At 45.8% G+C, this 23,877-nt stretch overlaps 1 protein-coding gene across 6 annotated transcripts in view; it reads left to right on the top strand.

The window, feature by feature from the left end:
* Positions 1-23,877, top strand: part of ASAP2 (ArfGAP with SH3 domain, ankyrin repeat and PH domain 2) — a 916,066-nt gene that overhangs the window by 483,138 nt on the left and 409,051 nt on the right. The gene's annotated exons all lie outside the window — the stretch shown is intronic.

The raw sequence follows: 23,877 nt of genomic DNA on the forward strand, positions 1-23,877 counted from the left end.
AGCTTCGACCGGGCAGGTGGGGTTTGCAGCGGTGCTAGGTCATTGGACCCACAACCCATTTGGGGTGCTTATTGTGACTTGTGATGAGCAGTAAGATTCTGGGCAAACCCAATTGTTCTGAAGGTGTGTTCTGTGAAATTGAAATGCGGTCTCCTTTCACCACTTCACTGATTGATTGCCTACCCCCAAGAGGAAAGGAAGAACATCACAAACTTAAACACAAACTCTTACTCATTGTAAGAAGGGTCTGCAAATCCTAGCATGCAAAATGTTGCTTGCTCAACAATCAGCAGTGGCAGAAAAGTGGTATAGTCTCTTCCAAATACTGTTACTGCTTGTTTCGTATGCAGTATTTTATTTGCACCATACATGAAAACCAGCATTAGCAATACCATTTGTTTTGATTTTTGGATAGTGATTTTTTTTTTTACCAAGTTTTATCTAGAGGCAAGGCAGATAGAATTGGAGGCAGCAGTGCACTGCGTTAGAATCCAGCCAAATATTAGGATACAGGAATCTGCAGCAACAGTGCAACATTCTGCCACCACACACAGAAATGATATAGCACAAACAGCGCAAGCTTTCTCACTCACAGTGAAGGTACAGTTCAAGCATCCGCAACATAAGCTTCTCCTTGCCAAAGGAATACAGATGAAGCAGCAGCAGTACAAACATGCATTGCACAAACAGCAGGTACTGTGGAAGTACAAGCTTCCCTCTGTCACTGCATCTTGTTGTCACTGCTGTTACTCGAGCTGGATGTAGGCATCCTCCATAGGGCATCTGAGAGAAGCTCAACTTAAAATGGTACAGGGGAAGGGAATTCCTGAGGCAGCCTCAGGGCACACATCACAATCACTAGATTAGAGGTTGGACTGCTCTGCACACTACACTGTGAAGAGTGTTGAAACAACTAACAGCGTGAGGTTCTCATCAGTACTCTCCATGTGGAGAAAGGCACTGTGCGACCACATAGGCTACCGCGAAATTCTTAACATGTTCCTGTGCAAGAACAGTCCCTTTTGCTGGAGAAACACTCTGGCCCTCATTACGAGTTTGGCTGTTTTTGGCCAAGACCGCGGTGCAGGAACCCACCACCAGACCGCCAGTGGTGGTGGTACAGTGATAGCCGTATTACGAATCACTAAGTGGAAACTGCCTTATTTCAGCCTGAAATTCTACTCCGCCAGGCCGACCGAGGGCAGGAGAGAGGCGGTCCCACCACCAGTACTGCCACAACGTCACAACTCCACCCGCCATATTACGAGCCACTTTGTGCATGGAGGTAAACTATTGGCGGTTCGCACCACCGTGCGCCATCCAATGAGAAACGTTGCTGCCAATGGGGGACTGGGGCCCACAACGATAACTCCTGGCGGTGACTGTCAAGTACGCGGTGGCTATCAGCGCCGGCAGCGGCCCCCTCCCAAATTACCTCCTCGACATGGGCCGCTGTGTGGCCCAAACAGGTAGGTGGGTCGACCGTAAAGGGGGAGGGGGGGGGGCAGACGGGATGGTTGCCAAACGTGCATGTGTGTGTGTCTGCATGGGTGTGTGGGGTGCGTATGGGTGCGACAGGAATGAGTATTCCTGCCGCCAGGTACATTAGCGCTAGGGTTTTCGTAATGGTGCGACTGCAACGAAAACCCTGGTAGCTTGCACCCCCGTAATATGGTCATCAGTGTGAGGCATGCCGCTGGCCTGGAGGAGGCCACCACCAGCCGCTGCAGTCTGTCTGCACTGGCAGGACTGGCGGCGGTGTGGCTGTTTCATGTCGGCCGCACCGGCATCCTCTTAATATGCGGTCTTCACTGCCGGGTCCGCAGCAGTGAGACCACCACCTCCACCACGGCAGTCCGAAGGCCACCACGGTTGTAATGAGGGCCTCTGTCTTGTAGGGACATTTTCATTTACCACTTCCATAGTCTGATATACGAGTTGTGCCTTTCAGTGCAACATAGCATATCCACCTGGCAGAGCTACAAGTATCCACCTTTTATTTCCTCCACAAAAGTTGTCCCTACTCTCTCTAATTCTGCTTATTAATTTGTTAATTTCAAAAGTTTTTATTGAGAGTTTTAAGCAAGTAAATAAAACATAACCAGGGTGAGGGCGCCAGCAGAATACTTAGCAACAGTACAAGATTATTGATGTCCATAACTCCACTAAGTTTCTTCCCTTAGCTATAGTTCAGCTTAGTTGGGGTGGAGTTACTGGCATTAAGCAGGTGGTAGTGTCACCTAGCTTACCCGTAGACTGTCTCTTAGGTAATGACCTAGAGACCTCAGGTTGGGCTGAGGTAGAGTTTTATACCCATGCAGCCATGCTGGGTATCCCTGAGGAATTGTTTCCTCTCATTTCTACTGAAATGAAAAAGGAGAGAAAAAGGCCTGAAAACTCAGGATCCCTCTCCAACAAACAGGTAAAAAGGGTATCACAGTATCCCCTAACCACCCTGCCATTCAGGATACCATTCCTGTGGTGGGAGAAACCTCTCCTGGGGTGGCACCTGTTCCAAGGGAATCATCAGCTGGCATACCTGTACTCCCTGAGGTGGAAGTACCTCTCTGTGGGATAACTAATATTGGAGAGAAAAAGAACACCATTTTAGTTAACATGGAGCATCCCCCCAACCCTCCCAGAGAAACTTTAGTCCAGAAACCCTGCACTGCCTCACAACACTTAGGACAGCAACCCTGTCCTAGTGTGGAGCTCATAGGACAGCATCCCTGCCCTGCTCCAAATCAAGAGAAACAGCATCCCTGTTCTCTCTTCCAGCCATATGGACAAAGTTTTTGCCCAGCTATGGCTTTACTGAGACAGCATCCCTGTCTGGCATTCTCATCGCTAGAAATAGGTCCAGTGGACAATTCCCACTGTTCTAAACTAAAACTTACTAATAGAAACTCTGAAAATATATCTTCACATTGTTGCTTAGCTAAAAAACTTCAAACAGGGTGGTTTACATCCCCACAGGGAAGTAACCATATAGTGGATGATAAAGGAGTAATCAGTCTATTGCAGAGCTACTCTATACTTATCACCACTTAGACAATAAAGTCTCAACTGGCCAAGGTTAGCCTTATTGTCCTTCGTTTGGGGGGGGGGTTGTTTGAGAAAGTAGCCTCTTTCTAGCCTTGTTACCCCCACTTTTGGCCTGTTTGTGAGTATATGTCAGGGTGTTTTAGCTGTCTCACTGGGATCCTGCTAGCCAGGGCCCAGTGCTCATAGTGAAAGCCCTATGTTGTCAGTATGTTTGTTATGTGTCACTGGGACCCTGCTAGCCAGGACCCCAGTGCTCATAAGTTTGTGGCCTATATGTATGTGTTCCTGTGTGATGCCTAACTGTCTCACTGAGGCTCTGCTAACCAGAACCTCAGTGGTTATGCTCTCTCTGCTTTCTAAATTGTCACTAACAGGCTAGTGACCAATTTTACCAATTCACATTGGCATACTGGAACACCCTTATAATTCCCTAGTATATGGTACTGAGGTACCCAGGGTATTGGGGTTCCAGGATCCCTATGGGCTGCAGCATTTCTTTTGCCACCCATAGGGAGCTCTGACAATTCTTACACAGGCCTGCCACTGCTGCCTGAGTGAAATAACGTCCACGTTATTTCACAGCCATTTACCACTGCACTTAAGTAACTTATAAGTCACCTATATGTCTAACCTTCACCTGGTGAAGGTTGGGTGTTAGGTTACTTAGTGTGTGGGCACCCTGGCACTAGCCAAGGTGCCCCCACATCGTTCAGGGCAAATTCCCCGGACTATGTGAGTGCGGGGACACCATTACACGCGTGCACTATACATAGGTCACTACCTGTGTATAGCGTCACAATGGTAACTCTGAACATGGCCATGTAACATGTCTAAGATCATGGAATTGTCACCCCAATGCCATTCTGGCATTGGGGAGACAATTCCATGATCCCCCGAGTCTCTAGCACAGACCCGGGTACTGCCAAACTGCCTTTCCGGGGTTTCACTGCAGCTGCAGCCAACCCCTCAGACAGGTTTCTGCCCTCCTGGGGTCCAGCCAGGCTTGGCCCAGGAAGGCAGAACAAAGGACTTCCTCAGAGAGAGGGTGTTACACCCTCTCCCTTTGGAAAAAGGTGTCAGGGCTGAGGAGGAGTAGCCTCCCCCAGCCTATGGAAATGCTTTGATGGGCACAGATGGTGCCCATCTCTGCATAAGCCAGTCTACACCGGTTCATGGATCCCCCAGCCCTGCTCTGGCACGAAACTGGACAAAGGAAAGGGGAGTGACCACTCCCCTGACCTGCACCTCCCAGGGGAGGTGCCCAGAGCTCCTCCAGTGTGCTCCAGACCTCTGCCATCTTGGAAACAGAGGTGCTGCTGGCACACTGGACTGCTCTGAGTGGCCAGTGCCAGCAGGTGACGTCAGAGAATCCTTCTGATAGGCTCTTACCTGTGTTGCTAGCCTATCCTCCTTCCTAGGTAGCCAAACCTCCTTTTCTGGCTATTTAGGGTCTCTGCTTTGGGGAATTCTTTAGATAAAGAATGCAAGAGCTCATCAGAGTTCCTATGCATCTCTCTTCACCTTCTGCCAAAGGATCGACCGCTGACTGCTCAGGACGCCTGCAAAACCGCAACAAAGTAGCAAAGATGACTACTGCAACCTTGTATCGCTGATCCTGCCGCCTTCTCGACTGTTTTCCTGGTGGTGCATGCTCTGGGGGTAGCCTGCCTCCTCTCTGCACTAGGAGCTCTGAAGAAATCTCCCGTGGGTCGACGGAATCTTCATCCAGCAACCGCAGGCAACAAAAGACTGCATCACCGGTCCTCTGGGTCCCCTCTCAGCACGACGAGCGTGGTCCCTGGAACTCAGCAACTCTGTCCAAGTGACTCCCACAGTCCAGTGACTCTTCAGTCCAAGTTTGGTGGAGGTAAGTCCTTGCCTCCCCACGCTAGACTGCATTGCTGGGTACCGCGTGATTTGCAGCTGCTCCGGCTCCTGTGCACTCTTCCAGGATTTCCTTCGTGCACAGCCAAGCCTGGGTTCCCGACACTCTAACCTGCAGTGCACAACCTCCTGAGTTGTCCTCCGGCGTCGTGGGACTCCCTTTTGTGTCTTCGGGTGAACTCCGGTTCACTCCTCTTCGTAGTGCCTGTTCCGGCACTTCTGCGGGTGCTGCCTGCTTCTGTGAGGGCTCCCTGACTTGCTGGGCGCCCCCTCTGTCTCCTCATCCAAGTGGCAACATCCTGGTCCCTCCTGGGCCACAGCAGCATCCAAAAACCCGGTCTTTCTGCGTGGGAACACCTCTGCAAGCTTCTTCACGACGTGGGACATCCATCTTCCAAAGGGGAAGTTTCTAGCCCTCTTCGTTCTTGCAGAATTCACAGCTTCTACCATCCGGTGACAGCTTCTTTGCACCCTCAGCTGGCATTTCCTGGGCATCTGCCCAATCTCGACTTTGTCGCGACTCTTGGACTTGGTCCCCTTGTTCCACAGGTACTCTCGTCTGGAAATCCACTTTGGTTGCATTGCTGGTGTTGGTCCTCCTTGCAGAATTCCCCTATCACGACTTCTGTGCTCTCTGGGGAATATAGGTGCACTTTACACCTACTTTTCAGGATCTTGGGGTGGGCTATTTTTCTAACCCTCACTGTTTTCTTACAGCCCCAGCGACCCTCTACAAGCTCACATAGGTTTGGGGTACATTCGTGATTCGCTTTCCACTTTTGGAGTATATGGTTTGTGTTGCCCCTGTACCTATGTGCTCCTATTGCAATCTACTGTAACTTTACATTGCTTGCATTACTTCCTTTTGCTATTACTGCATATTTTTGGTATTGTGTACATATATCTTGTGTATATTTGGCATCCTCATACTGAGGGTACTCACTGAGATACTTTTGGCATATTGTCATAAAAATAAAGTACCTTTATTTTTAGTATATCTGTGTATTGTGTTTTCTTATGATATTGTGCATATGGCACTAGTGGTATAGTAGGAGCTTTGCATGTCTCCTAGTTCAGCCTAAGCTGCTCTGCTATAGCTACCTTCTATCAGCCTAAGCTGCTAGAAACATCTCTTCTACACTAATAAGGGATAACTGGACCTGGTACAGAGTGTAAGTACCCCTTGGTACCCACTACAAGCCAGGCCAGCCTCCTACAGTAATCATGACTTCTACAGCGATCACAATGTGTAGGAAGTATAAAGAAGCAAAACAGGTAAATTAGTGACTTGGAACATCTACAGAATTGAGTGTGCATCAATTTGCATAAATGCTATTCGTTGATGAAACAATGTCTGCACAGTGATAAAAGAGGGGGACAAAAGATAGAGGAAAGAGTAGAAAAGAAGAGGAGAGAGAAGAAGGAGACCCTGAACAGCAAAATACCGGGCGGCAGTAGGCTAGAGATGCCAGCAACAAGGTTGCGGTGGTGAATGGGCTTAGGATTGGGGAGAGGGGGTTAAAATTCTGCAGGTATTTGTCTAAACAATTCCATAAATTGCTTTTGTTCTTTGGGGCTTGAATCAAATGAAACGAGTTGTGAGCACATCAAATGTAGGTCTCCTAGGCCCACCCAAGTGTGTATTTAGATCTGTTTAGTGGACTTTCATTTGATCAATATGAGCTTGGTAGCAATTGTTAGTTATAGGTCCAGATATTTTTTATCAGTAGTGTGAAGACTTAGCATACTGAAAGCCCAATATTATTATTGGGAAATGTAGAACAATGTGGACTTTGAATATATCTTTAAGATGAAGGGAAACTTTTAACTGAGAGTTAGGAACATGCGTTCAGTATTTCCAGACAATTCTTTGAAACTCAGCAGATTTCTGTATCAATTGAACCTATTTTAGTGAGTTAGGCTGGGGTCTAGTAGACATTGTGTAGGGAGAAATATCTAATTGAGGCAAATTTGAAATATGTTTGTCCTTTAAGTTGATATAAATTTTAGACCAAATTTATTATGGAAGATGGTCTCTGCTAATGGTTTTGATCACTGCATCTAACCTGTGTTGGTGTGGGAAAAACTTCAGTTTGTAAGTATTCATCAATTTTTATGTTTTTGACGCTGAATAGTCAGATTTATTTAGTTTTCTAAATAGGATGAAAAGCTCTTGGTCGTTGAGGAAGCTAGGATTAGATATTTTGGCTTTACTTTTTAGGAAGCTGTAGAAGTCCTTATAGGAAGGGTTGGGTGGATTGCTACACAGCATATGTTGCTTATACTATATGAACCTCTAATGATAGAAATACCTTTGTTTGTCCAGTCTGATTCACAGTTGAGTAAGTAGTCAGCTTTAAGTCTTTTGTGCATTTTCAGTGTCATTAAGTTTGATATGCTAAAGTGTCATTAAGTTTGATATGCTGATTTGGGGAGTCCTGTTCTTGTCAGCTAACATTATTTTCTTTGTTGTGTCAATAACAATCTGTTGGAATGCAGAGTCATTAATTAGCCTAAAGAGTGGACCAGTTGCTAGCAGAAAAAGTGAGAGGGAGATGTAGGGCACTCTTGTCTTGTGCTGTGCTCTAATGAAAAGAGGTCAGACAGAATGCTGTTAACGCTAATCCTTGCCCTCTATTTTGCTTTAAGGCCATAGTAATTTTAGTGAAGTGTTTTTAAGCAGATAATACAGGAGTGAAGCATGCAGGTAGGGCCATGCAACCTTGTCAAAAGCCTTTTCTGCATCAAGAGCTGTAGCAGCCAAGGGAGAACTTGGGAGGTGGGCCGTGTCTCTGATATGCCGAAACAGACAGAGGCCTACCTACCCATAACAAACCAGTTTGAGAGGAGAGGATTAATTGACGTATGTTCTTCTTTAAACTTGTTGCCAAAATTCGAACATATATCTTTGCTTAAGCATTTATTAGCCAAATCCTTGTATAGTTATTGTGAACAGTAAGTCCTTTCCCTCCTTAGGTAAGCCCTCAATTGTAGCTTTTGCTGCAGTTTTTCTTAGTGAGTTATTCCTGGCAATAATTTTTACAGCTGCCTCCAGGGGATCAATGATCACTGTCTAATAGGATATACCATCAGGAGCGGGAACTTACTGCTTGACATAGCAGAAATAGGTTTCAAAATTTCCTTTTTTTCCAAATTCTTATTTAAGGCACGCCTGTCTGCCTCCTTGGCTTTGTTCAACTTTATTTTGTCAGGAAGTTAGTTGAGGTATCTAACATTATCTTATTATCCTCAAAAGGTTTAGCATAGAAAGATTGGAAGACTTTATTAATTTAATTGGGATTGCGCCAGAGTCATTTTATAAAAGTAGGATTTTTCCCCCAAAAATTTCAAGTAAGAAGCCGGCTCCTTACCTACCTTATTGAGGGGAAATAAATGTAGTTTTTTGCGCTTGGACCCAACAGTGTTTTCTTTTACTAACAATCCTATTATACCCATATTTTAGTTGATTCAGGGAGTCTAGGTGTTTGATCGTTCTTGAGTGTCGGTATTGTTGTTTTAGTATTTTAATATATTTGACTAGACTTTCTGGTTTGAAATTTATTATTATTATTATTTCCTTGTTTCTCGTTGGCATCAAACTAATTATTAGTCCCCAAGAGTAGCACTTTATTGCATCCCAAATGGCAAAGGGGAAGAGCAGGTTTTTCTGAGTATATAGGAATATGTCTTTTTATAACTTTTCAACATCATCCGCATTTTCAATAATTTGTGGGTTCATGCTCTAGGAGCTTGATTTTACTCTTGGATTACCTATTTGTAATGTTAGTGATATTCACACGTGGTCCGAGATTAGGATAGGCTCTATAGTAGGCATTGTAACCTACTGTATTTGTCATGAGTCAAAGTAGTTTTGGTGCAGGAATTAAAAAACAATAGTTTACCATCTGGGCTGGTTAGTATTAATAAATTTTCTAGTTTATGTGAGCATATATTTTTGTATCCGTTTCTGAGTTCTTATTAGACGACAATGTACCGCTTCAGTGTATGACAGTAGTTAATATTTTCTTTCAACAGGATTGTTTGGCCTTTTGTGTTTGATGAGAGAACTTTGAGGTCAGACATAATTCGTGTAAATAACAGATAGGTGTGATTGTGATTTAGTAGCATAGTAAGGGAGAAGTGATTTACTGATAAGGATGAGCTATGTCTTCCTTCGCCATGTGAAGGTTCATGGTACTGCGGGGACCAAGGTGCTACCTGATCATTGCTGGAGAACTGTAGCCCATCTAGATGACATGTGGGTTTGTGTGATAGGATCGTCTGTGGAAAAGAAGAAGATAGGCAGAGAAAATGATAGAAAAAAAGACAAACTGTAAAGGGGTACTCAGGAAAAACAACATAGAGCCCTATTTATCTCAGCTCAAATCTTTCTTCCCACCCTGTAGAGATCCCACCAACAGGACACTAGTCCTGTTATAAGAACAGTGGTTCAGTGTTCAGTAGCGCCCTCCCCGCCTCCCAAAAGTGAAAGTTAAGAAACCTTTGTAGGATACCTTGCTATATTATATTATGGGTATTTGTACAGCGCACTATCACCTGCGAGGAAATACTGAAACTATAAGTCTTATATGAAACTGTGCCTGATAGAACTAGAAATGTAACTTAAGCTAAGGTAACATTATAAGTGGATGCCATTCAGATGGTTATAGTTAACACAACTATAAACGTCAAACTGATTGATAACTTGAAGGTATATAATTGGTTAACTGGAGTTTAGGTAAGCACTTTCATGTGGATGCATATTAGTTGTGTTTTTTTAGGTTGGTAGTACTAGAAATAATGACAGTTGAATAGCTGATATGAGTTTAGCAGAATCATCTCATCCCAATACAGTTAGCTTTAAAGATGGCATACTTAAAGCATGTTTGAGAAAATACTTCAAGTTGTTAGAGTGTTGCACATAATGCATACTGTGTATCGCCTACCACATGGTACATAACTCTTTCCATATGTGAGTACTAAATATATCTGAAGACAGACACATAATTAGAACAGCAAAGGTTAGTAACAGTAGCAGATTATAGGACCTATGTGGTATACTTGACACAAGAGAGATAATTCACATGTCCATGTGATATTCAGACTTCTTCCCATAAAAGACTCCAGTTCAGCAGGTTTGTTGAAGGTGCATGTTTAACCCTTATAGACATTTGAATTTAGATAGTTCTTGTTAGAAATGGGGTCTTTGGTCAGGGCCGGCTTTTGAGCGGTGCGAGCGGTGCGACCGCACCGGACGCTGACCTCAGGAGGGCGCTGTGTTTAGCAATAAATACCGAAACTTGCAATTTAAAAGCACCTGCTGAAAAGATCCTTGCACGTTTAGCTTTCAAGACACAATTAAATCGTCAAGATATCTCTTGTGATTAATGTTCTGGCTAGAGAGAGAAAGATAGGAGTTTTGCCTAGTGAAAGCTTTGACTCAACATAAAGTAGCATATAGGGTTAATAAGCCTGCTGCAAATACCAGAACTATGGGGCATATTTAAGAAAAGTGGCGCTACACACAGTGCAGCGCCACTTTTCTTGCACCACTTAGTGCCCCCCAAACGCCACCATGTGTGCGTCATATTCAAAATACAGTGCACCATGGCAGTAGTTAGGGAACTAGCATCAGAATTGTTTACGCTAGCTGGCGCTTTGCAGGATTAGCGTAAAAAATGTTGACGCTAATCTTGCAAAGCACCCAGCGGCCCTTTGTAACCAATGGAACCCTCCTTTTAATGCCTGCTCTGAGCTGGTGTTAAAAGTGGCGGAAAAAAATTACGCAAAAGAATCTAACAGATTTCTTTACATCATTTTTTTGGCCCTCCTAACAGAGGAATGCCCCCTTGCATACATTAAGCCTGGCGCATGCATGATGTAGTGCAAAACCCCAGTTAGGTCGACATGCGTTGTTTTTCCTCTCCGCAGGCAAGCGATACGTCGATCCGGACAGGCACCTCGGGTCCAAATAGGCTTTGCGTTGTTTTCTTTTCACACACAGTGAGGTTTGCATTGAAAATCCTGCCGCACGGTATCAGCAAAACTGCGCTATGTGGGTTGCAACGTCATCAGCCTCCGTCAGCGGATGTTGTGCGTTGAACTTTTCCCCTCACGGCGGTCTGTGCGTGAATTTTCAGTCTTGGTCTGCCAGCTTCACCTTTCAAGGCCCCACGAACTGGATAACGGCACCACTTGGGAGGACAGGAGTCTCAGCAGAGAGTCCAGGGGAAGTCTTTGATGGCCCTGAGACTTCAACAGCAGGAGGCAAGCTCAGGACAAGCCCTTGGAGATGTCTTCACAAGCAGGAATGCACCACAAAGTCCAGTCTTTGACTCCTTGCACAGGCAGAAGCAGCAACTGCAGGATAGCTCCACAAAGCAGAGTCACAGGCAGGGCAGCACCTCTCCTCAGCTCTTCACCAGGCAGAGATTCCTCTTGATTTCCAGAAGTAATCAGATTTTTCAGGGGTTTGGGTGCTCTTCTTATACCCATTTTGGCCTGTGAAGTAGACCTACTTCAAAGGAAAGTCTCTCTTGTTTGGGGGAGCCTGCCTTGCCCAGGCCAGGCCCCAGACACACTCCAGTGGGTTGGAGACTGCATTGTGTGAGGGTAGGCACAGCCCTTTCCGGTATAAATGACCACTCCTCCCCTTCCTCCTAGCACAGATGGCTTATCAGGATATGCAGGCTACACCCCAGCTCCCTTTGTGTCACTGTCTAGAGAGAGGTGCAAACAGCCCAACTGTCAAACTGACCCAGACAGGGAATCCGCAAACAGGCAGAGTCACAAAATGGTTTAAGCATGAAAAATGCCTACTTTAAAAAAAAATGGCATTTTCAAACACACAACCTCAAAACCAACATTACTAAAATATGTATTTTTAAATTATGAGTTCAGAGACCCCAAACTCCACATGTCCATCTGCTCCCAAAGGGAATCTACACTTTAATCATATTTAAAGGTAGCCCCCCTGTTAACCTATGAGAGAGATAGGCCTTGCAACTGTGAAGAATGAATTTGGCAGTATTTCACTGTCGGGACATGTAAAACACAGTAGTAAATGTTCTACCTTAAACATACACTGCACCCTGCCCATGGGGCTACCTAGGGCCTACTTTAGGGGTGTCTTGAGTGTAAGAAAAGGGAAGGTTTAGGCCTGGCAAGTGGGTAGACTTGCCAAGTTGAATTGGCAGTTTAAAACTGCACACACAGACACTGCAGTGGCAGGTCTGAGTCATGTTTACAGGACTACTAATGTGGGTGTCACAACTAGTGTTGCAGGCCCACTATTAGCATTTGATTTACAGGCCCTGGGTACCTCTAGTGCGCACTGTACTAGGGAATTACAAGTAAATCAGATATGCCAATCATGGAAATCCAATTACACATCCATTTTACATAGGAGCACTTGACTTTAGCACTAGATAGCAGTGGTAAAGTACCCATAGTAACAAAAACAGCAAAAACAGAGTCCAGCACACATCAACAACCTGAGAAACAGAGGCAAAAAGTTAGGGGAAACCACACCAAGGATACCAAGTCTAACAGTTCTGAAAATGGATTTTGGATGAACATCTTGGACAATTTGCTGTGGAGTGCAGTGAAACATCTTCCTCTAGCGCCAGTGTCCCTGTTGAAATCTTGGCTTTTCTCACGATAGTGAGGATTTTCTCCAGTTGCTTATGTCTTAAGGGTTTAAAGATGAGTGGTCTTGGTGTGATTTTAAATTTGCCTTTGTTTGGCACACAGTGGGCGTATGCAATATCTTGGGACTGTGGTGCTGAGAGTGCTGGGTGCCAGTGTTCTAGAAAGGCAAAATTAGAGAGTGCTGATTACTCAGTTCCTTTCAGTAGACCAAGAATACTGAGGTTGCTCCTTTTGTTGCTGTCTTCTAAGTCAGTGATTTCACACTATAGAGGAGCAATCCTCGTGTGGTATTTTTTCGCTTAGCCTCTGATGTAGTTTGCTTTTGCCTTTTGTCTTATGGATGCTGTATTACGCATTGGAGATTCTCAAGGTTAAGTCTTTTAAATCTTTTCTCACCTCTACAATTTTGACTTTTAGCAGGTGTATTTTGATGATCTGCACTATGCCATGCACCACTTTGAGTGTTTTTTTTCTGAATTGTCTCCAGAAGAGTTTGTTTCTGCTTTCTCTTTTATTGCTGGCTCTGTTATTGGAGGATTTATACATTTCTGATGAATACAACTACCTGTGGATTCCTCACCTTAAGAATTCTCCCAATGCTCCAGCATTCAATGGGAATTTTTCTTCCTAGCTCTGCACGTCGACGTGGACGTCACTATTGCCCGGCTCCATGTGACACCGTCGGACATCATTGTGGCAATAAAAGGTCCTCGCCGGCGTGCTAACGTCAGTTCCCTTTTTTCCCTGCCTTCGAAGCATAACAGTTTTCTCCTAGCTCTTGGGAAAGGCTACTGTTGTCAGAGGTGTTGAATGTTGTTACAATGTCTCCCTCTAAGAAATCCAGTTTTAAACCTTGTCTGGAGTGTTGGGGTTGCTTGTCTGTGACAATTGCACACAATGATTGCCTGTGGTGCTTGAGTTCTGAGCACGACATAGAGGAGTGTGAGTCCTGCCAGAAGATGAACCCGAAGGCGCTCAAGGAGAGGGAGGCCAAATTATTTTTGGCCAAGGCGAAGAAGGACAGGAGTCATCGGAGGTCTTCTTCCGGAAAATCCTCGAAGTCGCACAAGAAACGGCATCAACATCATTCCCGGCGTCGTTCGGATAGAAGTCGGTCTCGGTCGAGATCTCCATCCAGTCGGCGTTGTGCGATGTGGGAGGTGAGTCTGACGGTGACTCCATAGCAGAGTCGTCAGGCTTCTCCGGCACTGTCAATCTTTGAGGTGCTTGAGCCTCAGGGAAGTCCTCACTTCTCACCTGTTGCCCAGACGGAATATCCGGATATTCCGGATCTGGCACCGACGCCGCAGGAGGTGCAGCTGTATCCTGCCTTCCCCACTCCGGGAGCGGATCTGGCGGCATTTCTGAATGCCATGTTTAATATCTTTAACACCATGGTTCCTTGTGGTGCACCGGCTGGTCCCACAGATCCTTTGGCCTTTACATTGGGCGCTCCGGCTCCATACAAGGCGGCACCTTTTATGCCCTTTTATCCTGCGGAGGGTGTTAGTCCGGCACCGATGCCGATGGTATCGCCTGGAAGACCTTTGACGACGAAGTCTTCACCTGCTAAACCAATGGAGCTGATGACGTCGCCCCTAGTTCGATCGATGCCGGTGAAGTGGCCCGAGAGTCCACGGCGCCGATGGGTACGGTTCTGACACCGGATGAATCTGGAGATTGGTGTGTGTCTGCTGGTCGTCAGTCCAACTTGAAGCCGATGTCGTCGATGTCAAAGAATTCCATGTCGACGCCGAGATTAGAGGCCAGGTTAAGATCTAGGAGAAGAGCACTGAGGATGTTAGAGGAGCAGGAATATCACAGACAGCTCCTGTAGGATGGAGAAATTGCGGAGCCCCTGCGGGACTATTAGGGCTTGGACTCAGCAAGTGGTTTAGACACTTCTCCTGAGTGGGATCTAGCCTCACCAGGAGAATACACAGAAGAGGCAGCCTCTTTTCATTCGGTGGTAAGAAAGGCAGCAGAGTTCCTGGATCTCCCACTACCTGCTGCAGAGGTTAAGACCTACATCTTGGCTGAGGTCCTGTATCCTGCTTCAGCTGCTGCGGAACCACTACTTCCTTTTAACGATGCTCTTACGGAGCCCATTCTGGAAGTCTGGAAGAAGCCTGTGACGTTGTCAGCTGTCAACAGATCAGTGGCAAGAAGGTACAGGGTGGCTCCAGGCGATCCGGTGTTCCTGTCACAACATCTGACTCTGGAGAGTCTGGTGGTCCAGGCTTCTTGCTCCTCTCATTCGGCTCCATGTTCCTTCCCTGCTACACTTTCAGACAGGGAGTCCAAGAGGATGTAGCAGTCGGCCAAAAATACCTTTTCGTCCTGCAGCATGGCCCTTAAATCTGCCAATGCGACTTGCGTATTGGGCAGGTACGTTCATGCTCTGATGGACGCAGCTAAAACTGTGGTACCTGATCTGCCGCTAGAATTGCAGGGACTCCTGTCAGATGCGCAGGCTGCAGCTAGGCGAGTCATCCAGTCGGGCCTGGATACTACAGACTCTGTGCCAGGACGATGGGCACTTCTATTGTCACCAGGAGGCATGCGTGGTTGAGATCTTCGGGATTCTCTACGAATGTGCAGACAACCCTTTTGGATCTACCTTTTGATGGGGACAAATTGTTTGGAGCTAAAGCTGACTCTGCCTTAGAGCGTTTTAAGGAAATGGATCAGTTGTTCCAGTCCTCAAGGTCCTACGTCTGCTCGGTCTGTTTGCTTCTTGCATTCTGTTGGTCACTCATGCACGCTGGCACATGAGGGCTCTTCAGTGGTGCCTCCGCAGGCAGTGGTTTCAACACAAAGGGGATCTTGAGGAATCGATAACGATCTCCAGAGATGCTGCAGCAGATCTACAATGGTGGGCTGTCTACAGCAATCTTTCACAAGGAAGGCTGTTTTCATTACTGCCTCTGGTGGCCACTGTCATAACGAATACTTCCACTCTAGGGTGGGGAGCACATCTGTGGGACCTGGTGGTCAAAGGTCATTGGTCTCCAGTGGAACAGATGTTTCATATCAATCTGATGGAATTGCGGGCGATACGTCTGGCTCTCAAGGGCTTCCTCCCCTCCCTTGCGGGCAATCGGTCCAAGTCTGCGATGTGGTACATCAACATGCAGGGAGGAGTAGGGTCGTCTTTTCTCTGCAGAGAGGCTCTGCGGCTCTGGTCCTGGGCTCAGGACCATCAGATTTGCTTAGTAGCAAACCATCTGGCAGGAGTTCTGGACGTGCGCGCGGACAGTCTCAGTCGGCATTTCTTGGACAATCACGAGTGGCGGCTCCATCCAGACCTGATCCATTACATCTTCCAGATGTGGGGGTTTCCTCAGGTAGACCTGTTTGCCACTCGGGAAACGCGCACTGCCCGTCATTCTGCAGTCTCCATTATCCGTTGCAAGGATCGTTGGGGGACGCATTTCAGATATCCTGGAACGGCCAGTTGCTTTACGCGTTTCTCCCCATACCCTTGATTCCTTGGGTTCTGAGGAAGATTCGCCAAGACGGGGCCCAGATTATCTTAATAGCTCCGGATTGGCCGAGAAGGGTGTGGTACACAGACCTTCTCCAACTCTCACTGTGCCCTCCGCTCCGTCTCCCTCACAGAGTAGACCTCCTCTCGCAGTCGCAGGGGCAGGTTCTACACCCCCACCTCCAGAGCCTGCACCTAAATGTCTGGAGATTGAACGGGGCTATCTGAATTATTTTCTCTCCCGCCAGAAGTGGTGGACGTTATTTTATCAGCCAGGTAACACTCCACCAAGATTGTCTATGCCGGTAGATGGGCAAAATTTGTTACTTGGTGTGGAGAGAGACAAATTGATCCCTTAAAGGCCCATTTATCTGATATTTTGCGTTTTGCACTTTCATTGGCACAGAAGGGTTGCACATTTGCAACGGTGAAAGGCTATTTATCAGCGCTGTCGGCTTTTCTTTGCCTTCCTGATCAACCTTCCTTATTTAAGTCCCCTATAGTTCCTAGGTTCCTTAAAGGGTTAACTAACAAGTTTCCTCCCACTCCGTTTGTTATGCCTCAGTGGGATTTGAATTTAGTTCTCACTTTTCTGTTGGGTTCACCGTTTGAACCTTTGCATTCTTGCCCATTAAGGTTATTGGTTTTGGAGAGTTTTCCTCACAGCCATCACGTCTGCTAGGCGTGTGAGTGATTTACAGTGTAAAACCCCCTTTCACATTCTTTCATGCAGACAAGGTGGTGCTGAGAACCAGGGCTGCTTTCCGACCAAAGGTAGTTACTCCACTTCATATGGGGCAATCCATAACACTCCCGTCCTTTTACCCTCCCAATCCATTCGAAAGAGGAGGAGAGACTGCATCGGCTTGACCCAAGGAGGGCTTTAAGCTTTTAAAATGAAAGGACCAGAGAGTTTCAAGTGGACGATCAACTCTTCATTGGCTACGTGGGGAAGAGGAAAGGAATGGCAGTCCACAAGAGAACACCGTCCAGGTGGGTCATTCTTTGCATTAAACTCTATTATTCTTTGGCAAAGAAGGTTCCTCCTGTTGGTATCAGGGCCCATTCCACCAGGGCTAAGTCTGCCACTTCAGCCTTGGTACGAGGTGTCCCGGTTGCTGAGATCTGTAAGGCTGCAACTTGAGGTTCCCTCCACACTTTCGCTAAGCATTATTGCTTGGACTTAGAAGTTAGGTGGGACGGCCATTTTGCACGATCTGTGCTGCAGGATTTTGTGGTGTGACCATTCCGGCACCCGCCTCCGAGTGCGGTACTGCTTTGGGACTCTATTCATAAGGTGAGGAATCCACAGGTAGTTGTATCCATCAGAAGAACAAGTTACTTATCTTCAGTAACGCCTTTTCTGGTGGATACACTAGCTACCTGTGGATTCCTCACAGTCCCACCCGCCTCCCCGTTGCTGATCTGTTCATACCAACATTTCTTTGGGTGTATATGTGTATTTTTTTTTTCCCTCTTTTTATTTGAATAAATATTATGTATTATATTTGATTGATGTATATATATTGAGTTTGTGAAGTCGGTGATCACCTGTTTGCCTCAAAGGCACCTAAAAAATGCACGCCGACGAGTACCTTTTATTTTCACGATGACCTCAGACAGAGTCGCGTGGAGTCGGGCAATTGTGACGTCCTCGTCGACTTGCAGAGCTGGGAAGAAATATTTCCATTGAATGCTGGAGCATTGGGAGAATTCATAAGGTGAGGAATTCACAGGTAGCTAGTGTATCCACCTGAAAAGGCGTTACCAAAGGTAAGTAACTTGTTCATTTGTCCTGCTTTTTCTTTGGTTTCTTTGGATTTGGCCATTTTCTGAACTGCACAGCCGCTCTCTAAGAAATACTTATTGCAAGAAGAGATTTGTGTTACTGATGCCTTCATGCTATGTTGCAAGCAGGGTACTGAGCACCCGCATGATGGTACTATGCCAGAGACTTTTGAGTTTAATACAACACAGTCAACTGTTGTCTCCCATTCAAGGGTGCAAGAAAGTGCCTTGAAAATTGTCTTGCGACTTCCAGAAGGGCTCAATAAGCATTGCAGTGGTCAATGCACATAACAGAGGGTGAAGGTACTAAGATCAAATCCGATGTGAGGCCTGGAGGCATGACAGGCTACTTAGGACAAAATGGATGTGCCACATTTTACATCAGGCCTACCGGAGAACAGTGCTTCTTAAATGCTGCTGAAGTGCGTTGTTTGAGAGTGTTTACTCATTAGAAGCATTAAAATCATTGTTATCAATAAGGTAAATCAAGCATAGAGTGAACATTTGCAATCATTAGTGGTACATGTAGGCTTTTTGAGATCCTGTGGGGCCATCAGTTTAAGCCTATATGCATAGTGGGCTTTACGAGTGTTGCTAAAGCCTGCAGAGTCAGGGTGGAGCAGCTGTAAAGGTGCGCCGGAGACACCGCTGCTACAACAATGGCAGGTGTATGTGGAATCTGAGGTGTGGACCACCTTCAGCAGATTTGCTGAGCCACACTCACTTTGAGACATAGGGTGCCAATTTACTGTTGTACGTAGGCATAGAGAAGAGGCTTGTAGAGCATTGTAGTTGACATGTGTTAAAGCATCCAGATAGGCCTGCAACAAGGGTTGCAGAAATATGCAGTGGGGAGATTAGGCCTGGCCTCCTATTGGCTGGAGCAGGCTGATTCGGAATGTGTGCCTTAAATCTGATGCGACCCTGATTTATAAGGAAGCAGCCTGCTAGTCCTGCAGCTCAGTCAGTACACTGGCATTCGTTGGCATAAGTAGAGTTTGCAGTTTTCAAAAGTTGCTGAAATATTTGTTGATGAGAGAGGGGATAGCTCACAGAGGATCTGCCATTTTGCCCCTTCCTCAAGTCACACCTCCTTGTGATTGTTGCTTTGAATTGGAAATGCCTGACTTTGGGAATCTGCCCATTTCCCAGACTGGATCCAGAAACGTTTATAATTACTCCGGTATGCTGTCAGCTTCCATTGTGACTCCAGCCCATGTCCAAACATGATAGCATGGAGCCGCCTATAGATCCCACCACTGCTCAAAAACATTGTTCCGCTTTGCACTCTTTTTGATGTGGATTCAGAGCCCTTCCGCTCCTACCGTTTTCAGTTATTTTGACCAAACATTTTTTTAAAAAGATATTTGGACTATGTGTGGAAATGTCACCCCATTAAATGGAAGGACTTAAAGCGTGCAGCAAATAGATATCAATGATGGACCTACACCACGTCTGTCTCTTGTGCCTTGGCAGTAAGCCTGGATACAAGTACTCTCGCAAACGTTCCCTGGTGTATCTGAGGTCCAACATAGAGTGAGAAGCTAAGCTGTATACTTCCAACCACAAGAACCTGGGTCAGTTCCACTTTAAGTCGCAAGGCTTTCCCAGTCTTGTTCACAGTCTCCAGATAAGCCCAAAACAAAGCTGAGAGACAAGCCAAAGAAAGAGCACTAGAAAGCCAAATGAAGCTCTTCTTCTCGACACTTCCACTGTCTCTGATGGTGGGCACTCAAAATCCATTACTCCAGGTTTGAACGCTTGCTGTGATCTGATTCCAGCTCTAGAACCAGTGTCTTCCTGCAGCACATCATCACCTTCAAGGAACCTTGCTGCTGCTCTTCATAATGGGTCTGACTCACTCTGGTGAATCTCTGGGTCCCACCAATTTGTTGTAACCTTCAGTCAGGATTCTGCTAGCTGGTCTTCTCCAACACAGACTGACCCTGCATAAACTCCACCCACATTGCGTCCGGCACCAGGCTGTGCCTCGAATCCTTTGTTGCAGGCTGTGCCAGTTGTTTCCTCGTAGGCTCTGCCCTCTGCTGCAGAGGCGCCAGGTCCAGATCCCACTTGTGCTCTGTTTTCAGATCTGAAACTGGCTTCAGCTGGGGCGCATCCATGTTGTGTTATTCAAACAATAAAGCCCAACTTCATTTTGAAGAAGACTATGTGCCTGGATCTTCAGAGTGCCAGTGGTTGGACACTTGACCATACTGATGGAACTCTATTGGCTCCCTTTGCCAGGCCGCCTCATCTTCAAAACTAGCTACATTATTTAAAAACCTATCACAGTCAGCACCCCCGCTTATCTTGCAGATAAGCTCATCATCTATGGTGATTCTCAGCATACCACAGCTAAGACACCATCAGACTGTAGACTGAGAAGTGTGAAAAGGAAAATCAAACCAACTGGCCTTTTGCATCTATGTACTCAGTAACTGAAATAACCTTTCTATATTTATTTGAACCACCCTAACAATACTCCAGTTTATGAAAGAGTTGAACACTCACCGCTTTAAAGAATACTACATCACAAAAAATTAACTGTCCACAACTTTGCTTCCTTTCCTATGACTTGCTGACTTTAAGCTTGCATTCGGCCATGTATGGTGCCCTGCTCCCTTTTAGCTATGTTTGCTGCATAAAAATAACATATTCATACATACACTGTTCCAGCCTTGACAAATCAGAGACTGCTTGGTCTTCTAGAATCTTGCATTTTAATGGTGCCTCAGTCTTTGGCACATGCATGCCCTTCAGTGGAGCTTTTGTCAGTGGGTCTAGCATTAGGGATCCTTCACAGACAGATTTCACATCTGAGAAGGTGGCCAAGGAGTTTCAGTGGTAGATGGCAGCTGTCAGTCTGGCATGTAGCACAGCATTCATCCCTCCTTCTTAGATCCAGATGGATTCATGCTCGGTTTGGGAGGTCACCCAAATGGTGTGGAGATCAAAGGATTCAGCTTTCTGGAGCAGCACCATCAAATCAGTAATTTGGAGTTGGTTGCCATTCATGTGGTTCTCAAGGCCTTTTTGCCTCCCATGAAGGATAAGTAGATCCACGCACTGACTGACAGCCTACCCTCCATGTGTACTTCATCAAGCGGAGTGGAATCTCATGCCCTCTGTCTAGAGACTCTAAAGCTATGGCACTGGCTAGACCTAGAATGACTCACCATAAAATCCGTCACCTGGAGTGATCACTCAGCCTCTGGGCAGATTAACTCATTAGGCTTCATTGACAATGATGGGTATCGTGGACTGATCAAGGTTTCTTTACCCGGTAAGCACGTACTCTTGTAGGGCTTTTTCTCACCTCAGAAGACACTCAGAAAAGTGTCCAATCTCCCGTGCACTGTAGTTTTGTGCCTATTGGTCCCTGGGATATACATTCTGCCTTTGATCGGATTCCGTCAGCTTGCCAGTGATCCCGTGGGTCCTGAAGAAAGTTTTGTGGGATCAAGCACAACTGATCTTGGTGGCACCGATTAGACTTAGAGGGTTTGATACTTCAAGCTGTTGACACTGTCCTCAACATTGACTTACTTTTTAACCCATCAGCAGAGCAGATTGCTTCATCCAAACCTCCTAAATCTACCTCTGCATGGTTAGAGATTGAGCAGAACGAATTGAAAGGTCAAAAGAATAGGTTCAATTCTGACTGCCCACTGCCCTTCCACCAAGTCCATTTATTTGGGCTGCCGTACTAAATGTGTTGCTTGTTTCAGGAGAAGTAATTCAACCCTTTACGCATGGAAGAATCTAATGTTCTTCTTCATATTTTGTCATTTGTCCCGGCAAGGCTTTGCTTTGGACAGAGATTTATTTTTATTTTTATAGAATCTGTTTTTTATTAGCATTTTTAAAGTGAACAACCAGCCAATCCCGGCACTTAAAGTACATATACCAACAATTTAACAAAAAGAGATAATTGCTACAGACAATCATGTAACATACATCACTATTATCCATGTCATTAAGCCACACATTTAATATCCATCATCATACATATACTTCTTCAGCTGTTACTTTAGTCCAGAATAATGTTCCCTCCCCCTCTCCTAATACTCATCTGTTATGTCACTCAATATTTTACTATCTCCTGCTTCAAAGTTGTTTACAAATTTGCCCCAGGTTTGTATGTCTTTGTTTGCCTTATAATCTGTTCTCTTATACTCGTTTAAGGCGTTCCTCCTCTGCCACCACCCACTCCATTACGTCCCTCTGCCAATGCACCACGCTTGGCCTTTGATGGCTCAGCCAAGTGAAAGCTACCCTTCATTTGTGCTTTGGACATAGTTAAAGGTTACTTATTGGCTGTTGCGCTTCTTTCTTCATTTGCCTGGTCATCCATCATTATTGTTAAAAGGGTAGTTACATTTTTCCCCTTTCTGTTTTTATTAAGCAGAAGTGGGACCTTAATTCAGTCCTTAAATTCATTTACATGACGTCCATCAGTGATTTACAGGCATTACTAGTCCAGTTTCTGTATACTACATTTTTCCCTGACAAACGGATGCCTAGGTCCAACGCATTCTTTCTTCCAAAAGTGGTGTCACCTTTCCATGTCTGGCAGTCCTTTGCTTTTTGTGTTTTCTCACTGCCACATTGGTAATGAGAAGGAAAGGCTACATTGGTTTGACCTGTGGCAAGCACCTGGTTAATGGCAAGCTGCTTGTGGGATTTGCTGGTGCAAAGAAAGGAAATGCAGTCCAGAAACTGACCTTATCAAAATGGATTGTGCTTTATATAAAACTGTGTTTTGATTAAACAAAGATCCTCCCCAGGCCTCATTCCACCAGGGACAAAACTGTGACTACAGCCCTGGCTCAGAGTGTACCTATAGGTGATATCTGTCTGGCAGCCACTAGGGAAACCACGCATACTTTAACCAGTCATTGCTGGATCGGTTCACTAGTCTGCAGAGAGGGATATTTTGCCTACTCAGTTCTGCAGGTCTATATGGTGTAAGGTCCACTTCTCACCTACTTGGAATGGACATTTTCCAGCACATTGTGAAGAACCTGTTTTGGAAGTATTTATCAGGGGAATAGGATTCTTATCTTGTGTAATGTTCTTTCTTTTGGATATTCTATTTAGTCTTTTTTTAGCTAAATTTGAGGTTTGCAGGGGATTCTAGGTAAAAAAACGTTGGGGGATCAAAGGAAGCCACACCTCCCTGGACTCCCCCTGGTGTCTAGTGCTCAGAAATGTCTGGGGTTGGTAGGTTTCCCTAAATGGCAGCAGATCCCGGGACAAAAAATGCAGATGACCACCTGCCTATAACAAAACTGCTTGTTTTTGCAAGGGGGGGTACCTGTTTAACCGCACTTTTTGCCTGGTACATGATGTGATTTTGACTGAAAGTGCACTGGTTTCCTGCTAACTGGTCCCCAGTGCCAGATCTCTTTCCCAAAATGGTAGAGTTGTTTTCCTCAATGGGCACAACCTTTAGCACCCTCTGTAAGTCCGTAGTAAATGGTACCCCTGGTGCCCAGGGCCTGTCGTGCTAAAGAAGGTCCCTAAGCACAACAGCACGAATTGTGCTACCCTAAGAGGTCCCTCACCAAGCACTCACAGTGCTGCCATTGCTGGCTGCGTGTCCTAGTGGAGCCAAAGTAAAAACACGACTTGGCACACAACCTGGTGTGCCATGTCTTCTACCACTGCATATGATATTTGTAAGTAACCCCTACAGAAGGCCTTCTAGCCCTAAGCCAGGGTGTATTATATCACTTAGGATATATCTGCATGAGCAGATATGCCCCTTCTATGTCTTTGTCGATTCTTAGGCATAGTAAGTGGACAGGGAAGCCATTTTTAATATATGTGCTGGAAACTGGTCAATACGAGTTGCCCAGCTACATGATGGCATCTTGTATTAATAAACTCTCACTGAATCCAGTGATGAATTTATCAATACATGCACCCAGAGGGCACCTTATAGGTGCCCCATTAAAAACCTTGACCAGTAGTGTGTTGACTGACTAATCTCAACCAGTTCACCCACCAGAGACACG

The sequence above is a fragment of the Pleurodeles waltl genome, chromosome 5, assembly GCF_031143425.1.
Source record: "Pleurodeles waltl isolate 20211129_DDA chromosome 5, aPleWal1.hap1.20221129, whole genome shotgun sequence".
Taxonomy (NCBI): domain Eukaryota; kingdom Metazoa; phylum Chordata; class Amphibia; order Caudata; family Salamandridae; genus Pleurodeles; species Pleurodeles waltl.